This window comes from Diceros bicornis, chromosome 15 (assembly GCF_020826845.1).
Source record: "Diceros bicornis minor isolate mBicDic1 chromosome 15, mDicBic1.mat.cur, whole genome shotgun sequence".
NCBI classification, from domain to species: Eukaryota; Metazoa; Chordata; class Mammalia; order Perissodactyla; family Rhinocerotidae; genus Diceros; species Diceros bicornis.
In genome coordinates, this window is record NC_080754.1 from 47,279,462 (window position 1) to 47,291,904 (window position 12,443).

A 12,443-nucleotide genomic window follows, 5' to 3' on the forward strand; every position below is an offset into this window, starting at 1 on the left:
GACGAATGCACGATAAGAACAGGCACAACAACTAAATGAAGTAGCAACTCGACAGAAATACAAGACGCAAAATATGGTAGATTACTTAGTCATGAGTTATCAAAAGGATGGGGAAAACTTAAGGCTACCACAGAAGACCAAGATGTTCCATGGAATTAGTGACATGAATTGGCCTGGCTCATTGAACTTTAAATAAAAGATGGGATGGCATCTATCCAGGGAGGAAAGCCTTTTGCCAGGAGAGGAGAGTTGGGTTTTGTAACCTTGCTACAGGAGTGGCAGATGGAGGTGTTTCTCCCCTACACAGTTTTAGATGACAGTTGGTTGTATCCTGCAGAGTAGTATTAAGATAACTGGGCTAATTAACTACAAGTGGTCTTCAGTCTGTATTCAGTAACCCACTGGTGTATTATGATTGCAGATTAAAAGTATTTACACTTAAATTTTCAATGTATTAGATTTGTCACTGCAGCTGGACTCTAAGGCCCCTCACTATGATTTATGATTTTTCTATGTGTCCGGCTGCGGTGGGTGAAGAACAGAGCTCAACTGACAACTGATTAGCTAACTGCCTTAGGGCCAGTGCTTAACAAGGGAACTCTAATGAAAAAGACACAAACAAGGACTTCACAAAAGGGAGCAGGGAGCAGCATTATGCACAGAATTGTGGGCATACACAGCTCCAATACTGGCGGTCAGAGGTCCATACAAGTTAAACTGTTCTGAATGTTTAAGAGAGTTCAAGTATAATTAAATATTAAACTTTACAAAATAAAAATTGTAATTCTGACTAGATTTCTCATCTAGTACCTTATAATCTAGGATTCATTCTTACCCAGAGTTGACTCAATAAAGATGAGTATCTGATGCACGTCAAGTACCGGGATAGGCAATGAAGACACAGATAAATGGCTCCCTATTCCTCAAGTAGGGAACAATTCAATCAGAGAGAGAAATACGTGAACAATCAAGTAAGTCAAATAAAATATGCAAAGTGCAAGGGCGACTCAGGGGTGATTGATTTTAGCAGAAAACGTGGGAAAAGATTCCCAAAGAAAGTGATCTCTGAGGTACTTCTGGCAAGGGAGGAGGAGTTAACTAGGGCAGACCAGAGGTGTGAGAGGAGGGTATTCAGGCAAGAGAAAATTCACAAACAAGCAGAGGAATGAGAATCCATGGTGCATGGACCATCTGAAAAGCCCAGAGGGTATGCTGTGGCTGAGGATGGAGCACATGAGCCAGAGATTCAGAGAAAAAGCTAGGAAAGGATGACCTTGGGCCAAAGTCTTAACTTCTCTGCAACCCAGGGTCTTCATCTTTGACATGGGCATGATAATAATATAAACCTCAGAGTGTTGTCATCAGGATTAATTGAGACAGTGAACTTAAAACATCCCTTAAGTATTGCATGTGTTACATGGGTTAGAAGGGACATTTCTGTCCTTCTATTAGAGGAGGGAAGACAGTCAAGGACTGTTGGAATAAGTAAAATGAATTAAATAATGCAGAAGAAATAATATAATTCTGTAAGACATTGTGGAGAAAGGGAGGAGGTTGCCTAATCACACACATATACACTTACACACATACATATATGTTGTTGGTTTTTTGTTTTTTACATTAGTCTATATGTAGAGACAAACATATTTTTTAAAAAAACCCACATGACATACCAACTGCTATCACGCAGGTGTTTATCTGGTACTATGTATCAGAGCAGCCTCAGGAATGATTCTGCAAATCCTTTCTTTTCCCCTCCCTCTTTCCTGCCCTGCCTCCCCCGCTCCCTTCTGCTTGGACTGGTTTCCAAAATGATTCAAGAAAGTACAGCATTTGAATTCTGTCTTTGATCACATCAAGACAAGCAGAGAAAGGGAGTAATAATGGAGTAATAATTAGTGATAATTATTCAGATAGGTTTGGAGATGGTTGATATGATAGAAGAAGACTCCAAATCACGTTAGGTTAAAAAAACACAGAAGAAAGTACTAGAGGATAGGAAAAACCTGAAGGTAGTAGAAATAAAGAATCTCTAAAATCCATAATTCTAACCTCTCATATTACAGAAGTGGAACCTGAGATCCAAAGTTGAATAATTCTTTGGACTGAGAAAAGTGATATTGGGTACATACTTCTTAAGGTGATTTGTGGTTTTATAAAAATATGAGATTACTAAGTGCATGGTGAATTAATATTAAATACCCCACAATCCAATTTGTTTTCATGTATGTTATAAAATATGGCAACTTCTTAGTACTAGTCAATTGTTCTTTGTTTGGCTTAAACATCAATAAATTCCTGCTATCTTGACATGATATTATGATATTTACTTCTTTAACTATTCGGTTCATGCATTACTGATTAATTTACTTAGACACTGTCCCAATATGGTGCTCTAGATTTTTTTTTCCTCCCGTTTTAATGAATCCAAGTCTTTCTCTCTAAAGGCTTTTTCAAAAGTTGAATTGTAGAGCATAGTTTATGCTCAAGGAAGACTTGGCACACAGGAGTTACTACAGAAATGTGAGATCTCTAATTTTGACCTTTAATACAAACATTCAAAGTCATTTCTGTACAAATCATTTAAAAACCAACTGCAGTGATGAGGCAGAGTTTTCATTTCTCGCCCGACAATGGGCATTCCATCACAGGTACATCAGCAATTTAACGCTTTTCAAACATCAGACGGAGCCATCAATTAGAATGTAATGCAGACACAGATATTAACTCCTCACCGTGATGGATATCTGCCTGACACCCTTACTACCACTTTTGGACTCATTACACATTTATAAATTTACAGTAAATTCTATCTTCCAGGAGAGAAGATCTGGGTCAAAGGTAGATGAAGCCACCTGATATAACAAAATCCAAAGTATTTCAGGAAAATTTCAAGGAAATAAGTATGTGATAACACATACAATGAAGCATTTGAACCACTTATTTGGTAAAATAAATTTTATATATATGTTATATATATAAATTATACATATTTAGAAATCCATTTCTTAAAAATTATCTTGCCTTAAGGAAAATAGCATAGCTTTTTGCAAAAATATAACATAAATCTCTGCCCCAACAGTTTTGTTTCACTTAATCAATTTATCTCTCTAAAATAAACTTCTCAAAAATAAAACTAAGTAATAAACTACTAAATAAATAAAACTGATAACACTCAATTTTGAGTCAGCACAAATTATTTCATTTGTCCCATGAAGAATGTAGTTTTCTTTAAAATACCTGTGCCCTGTGAGAGAGTAAAGGACATATTACATTTACCAGAACTTGCAAATTCCCAAGTACAATGAAAATGTTATATTATAAAAAGAAATCTTCAGGGCTGGCCCCACGGCTTAGCGGTTAAGTGCGTGCGCTCCGCTGCTCGTGGCCCGGGTTCGGATCCCGGGCGAGCACCGACGCGCCACTTCGGCCATGCTGAGGCCGCGTCCCACATACAGCAACTAGAAGGATGTGCAGCTATGACATACAACTATCTACTGGGACTTTGGGGGGAAAAATAAATAAAAAATAAATAAATAAATAAATAAACTATTTCTTTTAAAAAAAAATCTTCAGAAAAATCAGCATGCCTTAGATATGATCATACAATTATGCCACTCAAACTTCATATATTTTCTATTACTGCTGTACCTGATTCATTTAATTTATATTGTCATATTAATTTATAGCTACTCTATACGAGTAATTCAAAAACACATGTAGTAGATTTTAGAATCTACCACATGAATCTTTCTTTAAAATCTCTTTAGAGATGTAGACTAGGTCATAGAAAACTTGCTACATTTCTTCAAATAGAAATATCTATAATGTCCTTGTATTCTATATTGTACCACTTGGTCTTTTTTTATAAAATGCAATTTTTATGAAAAGTAGAACATATTCTCCACGTTTTCAACATAGCTTATTCACTTAGGTAAGATCCCTTCCCACCCAGGCCCACATCAAAGGCTAAATTGTTTTTAGAATTCAATATACTAAAACATTTACCTTTTATATACACTTATCCTTTGATAAGAAAAGAAAGCAGATACAAGTTGAACTACAAGGTATTTTTTCTGGACTGTGACAGGCTTAGATCAATAAAAAATAAATTTGTATTCTTACTGAGTATATGATTAGTTCAAAAATAAAGTGATAGTTCTGAATGCTTTCTTTCACACATTTTTACTGGCAGAAACTAAGTAAATTATATAGAAATAAAAGATGAATATATAAATAGGCTGAAATTTCAATAGGTAAAATACAATCTCTGGCTGCTGCAGATCTAGCCTAACATAATGGTTGGCAAATACTTTAGATAATAAATACATGTTAAACAAAAGTTTCATTTAATAAGCTATATATTACTAATGCCACTTAGAAATATGATCACAGCACTATTATTTTCCTGCTCAGCAAGCACAATGAGGGAATTTATTACATGAATGCCCTGACCTTATCAATCTCTAAATTACTAGACTCTATAGTCAGACTTTAATGATGTTAGTGCTGTGGAGTTGATTCTGACTCCTAGTGACCCTGTGTACAGCAAAGCAGAACCCTGTCTGGTGTTTTTGTGCCATCCTCTCACCTTGCGGGGCTATATCAGACAATGCTCCACTGCTATTGAGGGTTTTCATGGCCAATTTCTGTGGAAGTGGGTGGCTAGGTTCTTCTTCCTAGTCTGTCTTAGTCTGGAATTTCTGCTGAAACCTGTCCACCATGGGTGACCCTGCTGGTATTTGAAATATGGGTGGCATAGCTTTCAGCATCACAGTAACACACAGCCACCACAGTGTGACAACTGACATACAGGTTGTGTGGTTCCCTGACCAGGAAATGAACCTGACCTAGACAGTAAGAGCATGGAATCTTAACCACTAGACTTCCAGGCCTGGCTATAGTCAGACTACCCGGTTCAAATCCTAGCTCTGCTATGCAATTTAGACCAGTTACTTAATGTCTTTATCCTTAAATTCCACATTTGTAAAATAGGAATAGCACTATATATGTAGCATTACTATAAGTAAATGAGATTCACAATTAAAAGGTGCTTAGAACAAGGTCTAACACGTTGTAAGTGATCCACTAACAAAGAATCACTCCAGAAATTCTGTAGAGTTTTAAAAAATAGAAATATTTGGAATTTATAACTTTAAAGTACAGACTTGACTAAATTATGACCAGAGGCCTTAAGTTCTAATAACAAGAAGCTGGAGATAATGAGAAATGGAGCAGTACACTCAAGCACTTTTGAGAAGGGGAAGCATCTGTTAATCATTAGCCTTGGTTCACATAGATAAGAGAGAAGTGTGGATAATGTTTATATAAAAGTTATTATTACATTTGACTTACAACCATCAACTCTGAACTTGTTATTACAAAGTTGAGTTTCTTTTTAGTCTATTTACAAAAAGAACAACAGAGCTTTCCCATAATGCTACAGAGTTCAGTTTAATAGTTCCAGGAATTAGTGATAATTAATCATGAACACGAGTTTTATATGTTTGTTGTAGAATACCATGTTTGTCATAGGTGGTTGACTTCATCAGTTGACTATGATGATACTGATAATATTCTAACTCACACAGGATTAAAGAGTGTGTAGATCTTAGCAGAATTAGGAACACATCTAAAGGCTTTTCTACTTGTAAAAGTTATTTTACAAGTAAAACAAATAACTGACTCTGGCAGATTAACTTTAAAGCATAAGGCAGAATCTCAATTTCCTATGACAGTTCTGTGATTGAATCTTTATTGTACAATAGGAAAAAATATTTATATAGTATTTCCTGAAGCTTTGAATGTCAAATCATTTGCTGGTTTGAGAGGACTGATTTGAGGCAAAGGCATTTCTTAGAAATGTCAGTGCACCATCAAAAGGCATTCATTATGCACCTTTGCGCAGTATTACTCTAGATGCTGTACCAGTGAACTATATGAGTGCCCCGAGGAATTTTTAAATTTAAGTTTGAGAACATTTCTTATAGGCTAAAAACATTTGACATAAATTTTTCAGTATGAACCTAGTTTGTACAAATAAAGCCCATGTTTGTGGAATAAATTTTTGTTGTTGAAAGCTATAATGGTCTCCACTTGACAGCAGGGCAAAAGATAAAACTATAAAAACAGTAATTCAGAAGACTCTGTTTCTTAACTTAATTTTTCAGTATAATGAGATGTTTTTCTATCTGGTTTTGTGAAATGGCCCTGGCAATTGCTACAGTGTCTGTAAACGCATTAAGAATTCTTTATTTAATTGCAATTTTGTATGTCAACTGTATAAAAGAAATGACATTAATTATTTGTTGTTCATGCTTCACTAATTGAATAAAGAGTGTATATAAAGGGGAAATTATTATCTGCACTTTTAGAAAAAAATTAGTCAAAGCCTATTGAATTTAGGCAGATAATCAAGCTGCAGAGCATAAAACTAAAACTTTACTGAGGGCTGAGTTACCTTGATCACTAAATGACATGTAAAAGGTGTGCTTATAGGATGCCAAATTAATGAGCTATAAATTGCAATATGCAGTCAAAACCATTTGAGGGAAAATTATCTGATGAAATCCAGCAGGTTTGTGTAAATTTGTTTTATATCACTTGCATATGTATGACCACCTGCCAGTTCCCTGAGTGGGCCGGCCTCTTTGGGTACCTGTGTGCATCTGCAATTTGTTCAACACACTCTAACTGAATGGTTAGTTGGGCCCACCTGAGTTCCTGTATTTATGAGAAGGTTTTTCATTAGAATGCTGTAATTCAATTGAAGATTTGGCAAACAAAAGAACAAATTTAAATGAACTAAAACAATCCAGAGTACACCCTATAGGTTTCCTGAACACGTACTTTGAATACTTAGTACTATTTAGAATGCCTTTCCTGTGAGTTAATTCTCACTAACATCACAAAATTCTCTCTATTTAGCGATGTGTAAATAGCTCCTGTTTCTGCCACAACTCCTGGTCCTTTTTGGAGTCCAAGTCCACCTAGATTCGAGACCACCTTTTTTTCTTTTTTTCCCCTGGTCATCATTTCCATTTATAGTAAAGTTTCTAGAAATATTTATTTACTTCTACAGAATTTACATCCTTTCCACCTTCAGAGTATTTGAAGTGGCTTACATTAGAAATGCACATACACAAGATAAATGAAACCACAAAACTACAAAACAAAGACTAGAAGAAAAAGATTTCTGATAGTCTGGCTAAAGAAAGCCACTGTAATTGAGTTTTAATGTAGCTCCGAGCCTCACCTCAGTCAGGGCGAAGAAGGGCGTCTGCGGGGTCTTCTCAAGTTCAGTGAGCCTTCACCTAATCTCACTTGTTAATGCATGAGGCTGTCAGTCTTAGCTAAAAAGTTTGTTTTTAAATTTTTTTCTAAATTATCTCTTTTTGTAGTTGCAGATTTCTAAGTTGGGAAGACATTTTTCTTTATCCAGTCAGAGAAATCTATGCTTCTCCTTTTTATCTTTTACGCTTAGATTTTGATACACAGAACATGCCCATGTTATGGTATCCAAAATACTATGCTAATAGATGATTTACTGAACCCTTAAAATGAGCCAGGACTTACTGTAAGGTTAGAGCTTTACCGACATCACATCATTTAATCAAACAATCCTATATCTTAAGTACTATTATTATCTTCATTTTACAGATGAGGTATCTGAGGCTTAGGGGTTAAGTCATTTTCCCTAGTTCTCACAGCTATTAAATCCAAATAGCTGGAGTTTCACACCCAGCCTGTCAAATTCCAAAACCTACTCTATGACATTCATACTCTCTAAAAGTCCCCAAAGTTGTCATGATGTTAACAAATCCAGAGATCTTACTGGTTTATTTATCCCCGGTTACATCACCAATGTAACTACAAGCACCAGGAGTCTTGATGTCCATTAAAACTGAATGGTCCTGACTTGATCCTTAAATCTCCAGGGGCTGCTCTGACTCCAGGACCTAAAAGATACAGCTCTGTTGTTTGCTTTCCACAGCAGCCTGGCAGGCATCATGTTTCCTGGCACTGTGGTTTTGAACAAGGGAGAATTGCTTCTAAGTACATTGCTCTGAGGAAGAGACCGCAACCTCTGCTTTGTGGCCTCTTCTTAGCAACACTTTCAAAATTTCTCTTTTCTCCTGCTGTTGAGGGACAAAGAGCAAAACAACTCTGCTTAGAACTTGAAAGTTACAGTTCACATCCAACCTGCTGCTGCCCTGTTTTCAGCCGTTAAAAACTCTTTGGTCTATCCTGCCTTACTCCCTACTATGTGTGGTTTACACTGGCCTGAGAGGCCTTTGAGGGTGTCAAGAGTTAACACATCAATACAATCACCACTTGGCTCTTTGAGAGCTCTCTGACAGGAGGAACCTCTTACCCAGATAGATACACTGCAATTTTTTATCCTTTCAGCCAGCATGAACGATCTTAAATTGCTGCTTTTTGACTATGGCTTTTGGATTTCCAGGAATAGATAGATGAAGCTTTTATCTACATGAGGTCACTAAGCACTCTATTTCCCACATTTTTCAACGGTACTTTATTGGCTCACTTTTTAAATATCTTTACTCTTCAAAAAGTGTCAACAGTTTTCTACAAACTGAAAGTGCTTTATTCTAAAACTCATATTGCTATGTTTCCTAAAATCATATCACAGAAAGACTATTCAAGGCCCAGAGTAGTAGTCTAATGCACCCCAAATCTGTACTTTTTATTTTCTGAAATGGCTGTTTTTATACTTGTTCCTTTAGGGCGTTAAGAAAACTGTTAATATATTCTAATACTGTAGTTAACTGCTGGAAAGGAAGCAGCTCACAAAACACATTGATATAGTATGTTTATGTTCATTTAAAATTCAGTTAGTAAGAAAATATGTATCATATGAACCATCCCAAATCTATATTGGCTAAATTCTGGAAATCTATTCTTTAGCTAAAGATTCAAGAGTAAGATCCAAATGTAAAAATTTTAGTATTCAGCTTTCAAACTGTTAGACCATGAGCTAAAGAAAATTAAAATTGGTGATTTAACACAAAATACTACAATGATAGGAATTCATTATAGTTAACAGTATGGTATGCTCCTGATAAGAAAAAGATCATGTATATTAATTCACTTAATCTTAGAGCTAAAATTAAGTGAATTGTTTGCCTAAGTAGCAGGGATACATTAATACTAAGAAAACCAAGAATTGTTAAGCTTTCAATTGATAATTGATGACAGAAATCAAGATTGAAATGCTTTTCAAGAATTCTCAAGCAATGTAAGAGAGAAACAAATTGCCCAAGATTTTGCTGTTCTTTCTTACTTCTAAAGTGCCATATCCATAAATATACATATATCTGAAGCTAAACAAAGATATAATTTTACAACATTTTCTTCTAGGCCTCCCACTGATACAAAAGTGGAATTTTATCTGAAAAAATGTGACAAAGTAATTATTTTAAAATATGATATTCAAGTTCTTTCTATAAGTGACCTTTAAGTTTGATAACACTAGTAACTGTTAACATTTTCAATAAAAAAGCATGTATTGAATAAGAAGAAACAGGATGAGAAATACTATAGCAATATATTACATTTGTATGACAGTTTGACATTGAGAAGTCAATTTTTATTACAAATTTACATACATGCATACTAATAGTTTGGGGTAAATGAAAGCAGCTAAACAATTTACTAAAACTATATTGGGCACTGCTTATGTCATTTACATTTTATTTATGAACAGAAATATTCTAAAGAATGAAAGACCTCCAATGGCACATAAAAGTAATGCTGATATGAAATTAAATGTCAGGCAAAAGGCATGCAAATGCAATATTCACAAAGGCATGAAATGTAAAACATTTAACAGAACTTTTGTATAATTGACATCATTGAAAGGTAGTTGATTATTATAATGCATGTGAAATTTTAAAATTGACCTACAATTTCAAATTTAAAATGTAAAATATTATTACTTTACCAACATGAATTTTAGCTTCTTTTCCCATTTATTTTCTTTCTTCCCATAATGCATCCTTTATCTTTTTTGTGTGTGTGTGAGGAAGATGAGCCCTGAGCTAACATCCATGCCAATCCTCCTCCTTTTTTTTTTCCCTTTTTCTCCCCAAAGCCCCAGTAGATAGTTGTATGTCATAGTTGCACATCCTTCTAGTTGCTGTATGTGGGACACCGCCTCAGCATGGCCGGACAAGTGGTGCGTCAGTGAGTGCCTGGGGTCCAAACCTGGCCGCCAGTAGCGGAGCGCGTGACCTTAACCACTAAGCCACAGGGCCAGCCCCTATTTTTTTATTTATATTTTTCACCTCCCTTTAGCCCTTCCCATTATTTAATTTTTGCTTTTCCATTTTTACTTATTTCACTATTGGTGTCTAGGAGTTATTGAAAAATAATAAAATAACTGACCATAAAGAGTTTATTTCATTATTTTCTATATATTGAGAATGATATACCTTGAACTATAAAGAATCAGTGGATTTTTTAATTTGAAATGATGACCTAATGGCCAAACCAAAGATTGTTTTGCTGTACCATTCCAAATACACCAAATCTTGAGTCTTCAAAATAATAGTAAAACCTGTCTTATCCTTAACCTGCTGCTTAGGATTTCTATTCTCAGACACACTGTACAAAGAACTAAAGTCCCTTCTCCTGAACACTTCTATACAGACTCCCCTCAGCTACTGTAACTGGTAAGACTTCTCATTCCAATCATCCTCCATAACTGTAATCTGTATATTACTCCCCAAATGAAATCTCTATATATCAATCAGATATCTTAGGAATCAAAGCATTCTTCCTTTTTCCTTTTTTTTTTTGTTTTAATTCTGTAAAGGGTTGAAATTTTTAATGGTTCCCGAGTAATTTAAAACACATGAGAGGCCAAGATAATGGAAATATTATAGTTTCTGCCTAAAAAGGAGCAAAATCTTTAAGGATGTAGAAAATCAAAATTCAGTTCAGAATTAAAATACAAAGATACATTGCAACACAAGTTGTAAATAGTAGATGACCTTGACTAGTTTAATTGTGCTAAAGAATATAGTAGTATTAGGTGAAAAAAAACACACGTTATGGGACACTATGTACCCTCTACTTATATTAATTCTTTTAATCATTAGAAAAACACTATGAAGTTACTATTGTTATCATCCCCATTTTACAGATATAAGGACACTCAAGAGAAAATTGAAGTCACTGGCTCTAGATCACACAGGATTTGAACCCAAGTAGTGTCGTCTCCAAGTCTGTGTTGTTAACCACTCTGCTATAATGACAGAAAGTAATCACCTGAAGGCATATTTTGAATTCCTCCAAAAATAAAAAAATATAGAAAAACATCCCACAATCAAGCCCTAACAAAATTTTGTAGTATAATGGACATTTTCCCATAATGTCCATCTCTATGTAGGCTCCTTAGACTCTTTCAGGAAAAAAGTTGGGAGAAGAAATGAATAAACTTACACATTCACACGTAGATGTAGTCTGTATACTCTGTCCTCACTAAACCGGCTGTGGCTTCCCCAAATACACTTCACATCCACTTGCATGGCTACCAATTGCCTGTGCTTATGATTTTATTTTAATTAATTTTTAAATTTTTTTCAGTAGACTTTTCTTCTCTGATTCTGTCTCCCAAAATTAGGTCATATTCATATTTTTATTGCCCACAGTTTTTATAATAATTCTTTGACCATTAAATGTTTGTTGGACTAAGTCCATAATTTTAGCAACCCCTCAATAATTCATGATCTCCTCACATTTATATCTATGCCCTTTCAGGAATACATATATATCCTGAAAGCAATCATTTAACTTAAATGTGACAGCTCTTAAAGAAACAGATTGAATGATGGTGCAATATTTATTTGTTCAAGTGTCTCATGAGAACTGTAATTAAGGCATGAATAACTTTTACAAAGAGGGAACACTTGGAGTCCTGAGCACCAAGAAGTCTAACCACCTTGTTGGAGAGCCCATGTGGAGAGGCCCTGAGACCATATGGAGAGAAGCTGAGCCCAGGCATCCAAACCAAAGTGCCACACATGTGAGACCAGACCAGTCATCAGCTGATTTCCACTGAGTGACAAGCATTTGGAATGAAAGAATAAGCCAGCTGAGACCTGCACATATTCCTGATTAAATAATGAGACATAATAAAATGGTTGTTGTTCAAAGCCACAAAATTTGGGGGTAGTTTGTTACTGAGCAATAAATAATCAGTATACCACTAAAGCTATTTTTCCAAAACAGAAATCTGACCATGTCACTTGATAGCTTAAAATCTGATGAAGTGTTTTATTCTGCACTAACAGGACATTTCACAAACTCGTTTCCAAAGCATATAAGACCTTGATGCCCTGGCCTAAACTTCCGTTCTGATCCTTCCCTCTATTTCAAATCTCTTCCAGGCACACATTGCACATGCTCTTCCTCTGCCT

At 35.3% G+C, this 12,443-nt stretch overlaps 1 protein-coding gene across 10 annotated transcripts in view; it reads right to left on the reverse strand.

The window, feature by feature from the left end:
• Nucleotides 1–12,443, reverse strand: part of NAALADL2 (N-acetylated alpha-linked acidic dipeptidase like 2) — a 1,285,146-nt gene that overhangs the window by 691,784 nt on the left and 580,919 nt on the right. The window lies entirely within an intron of this gene.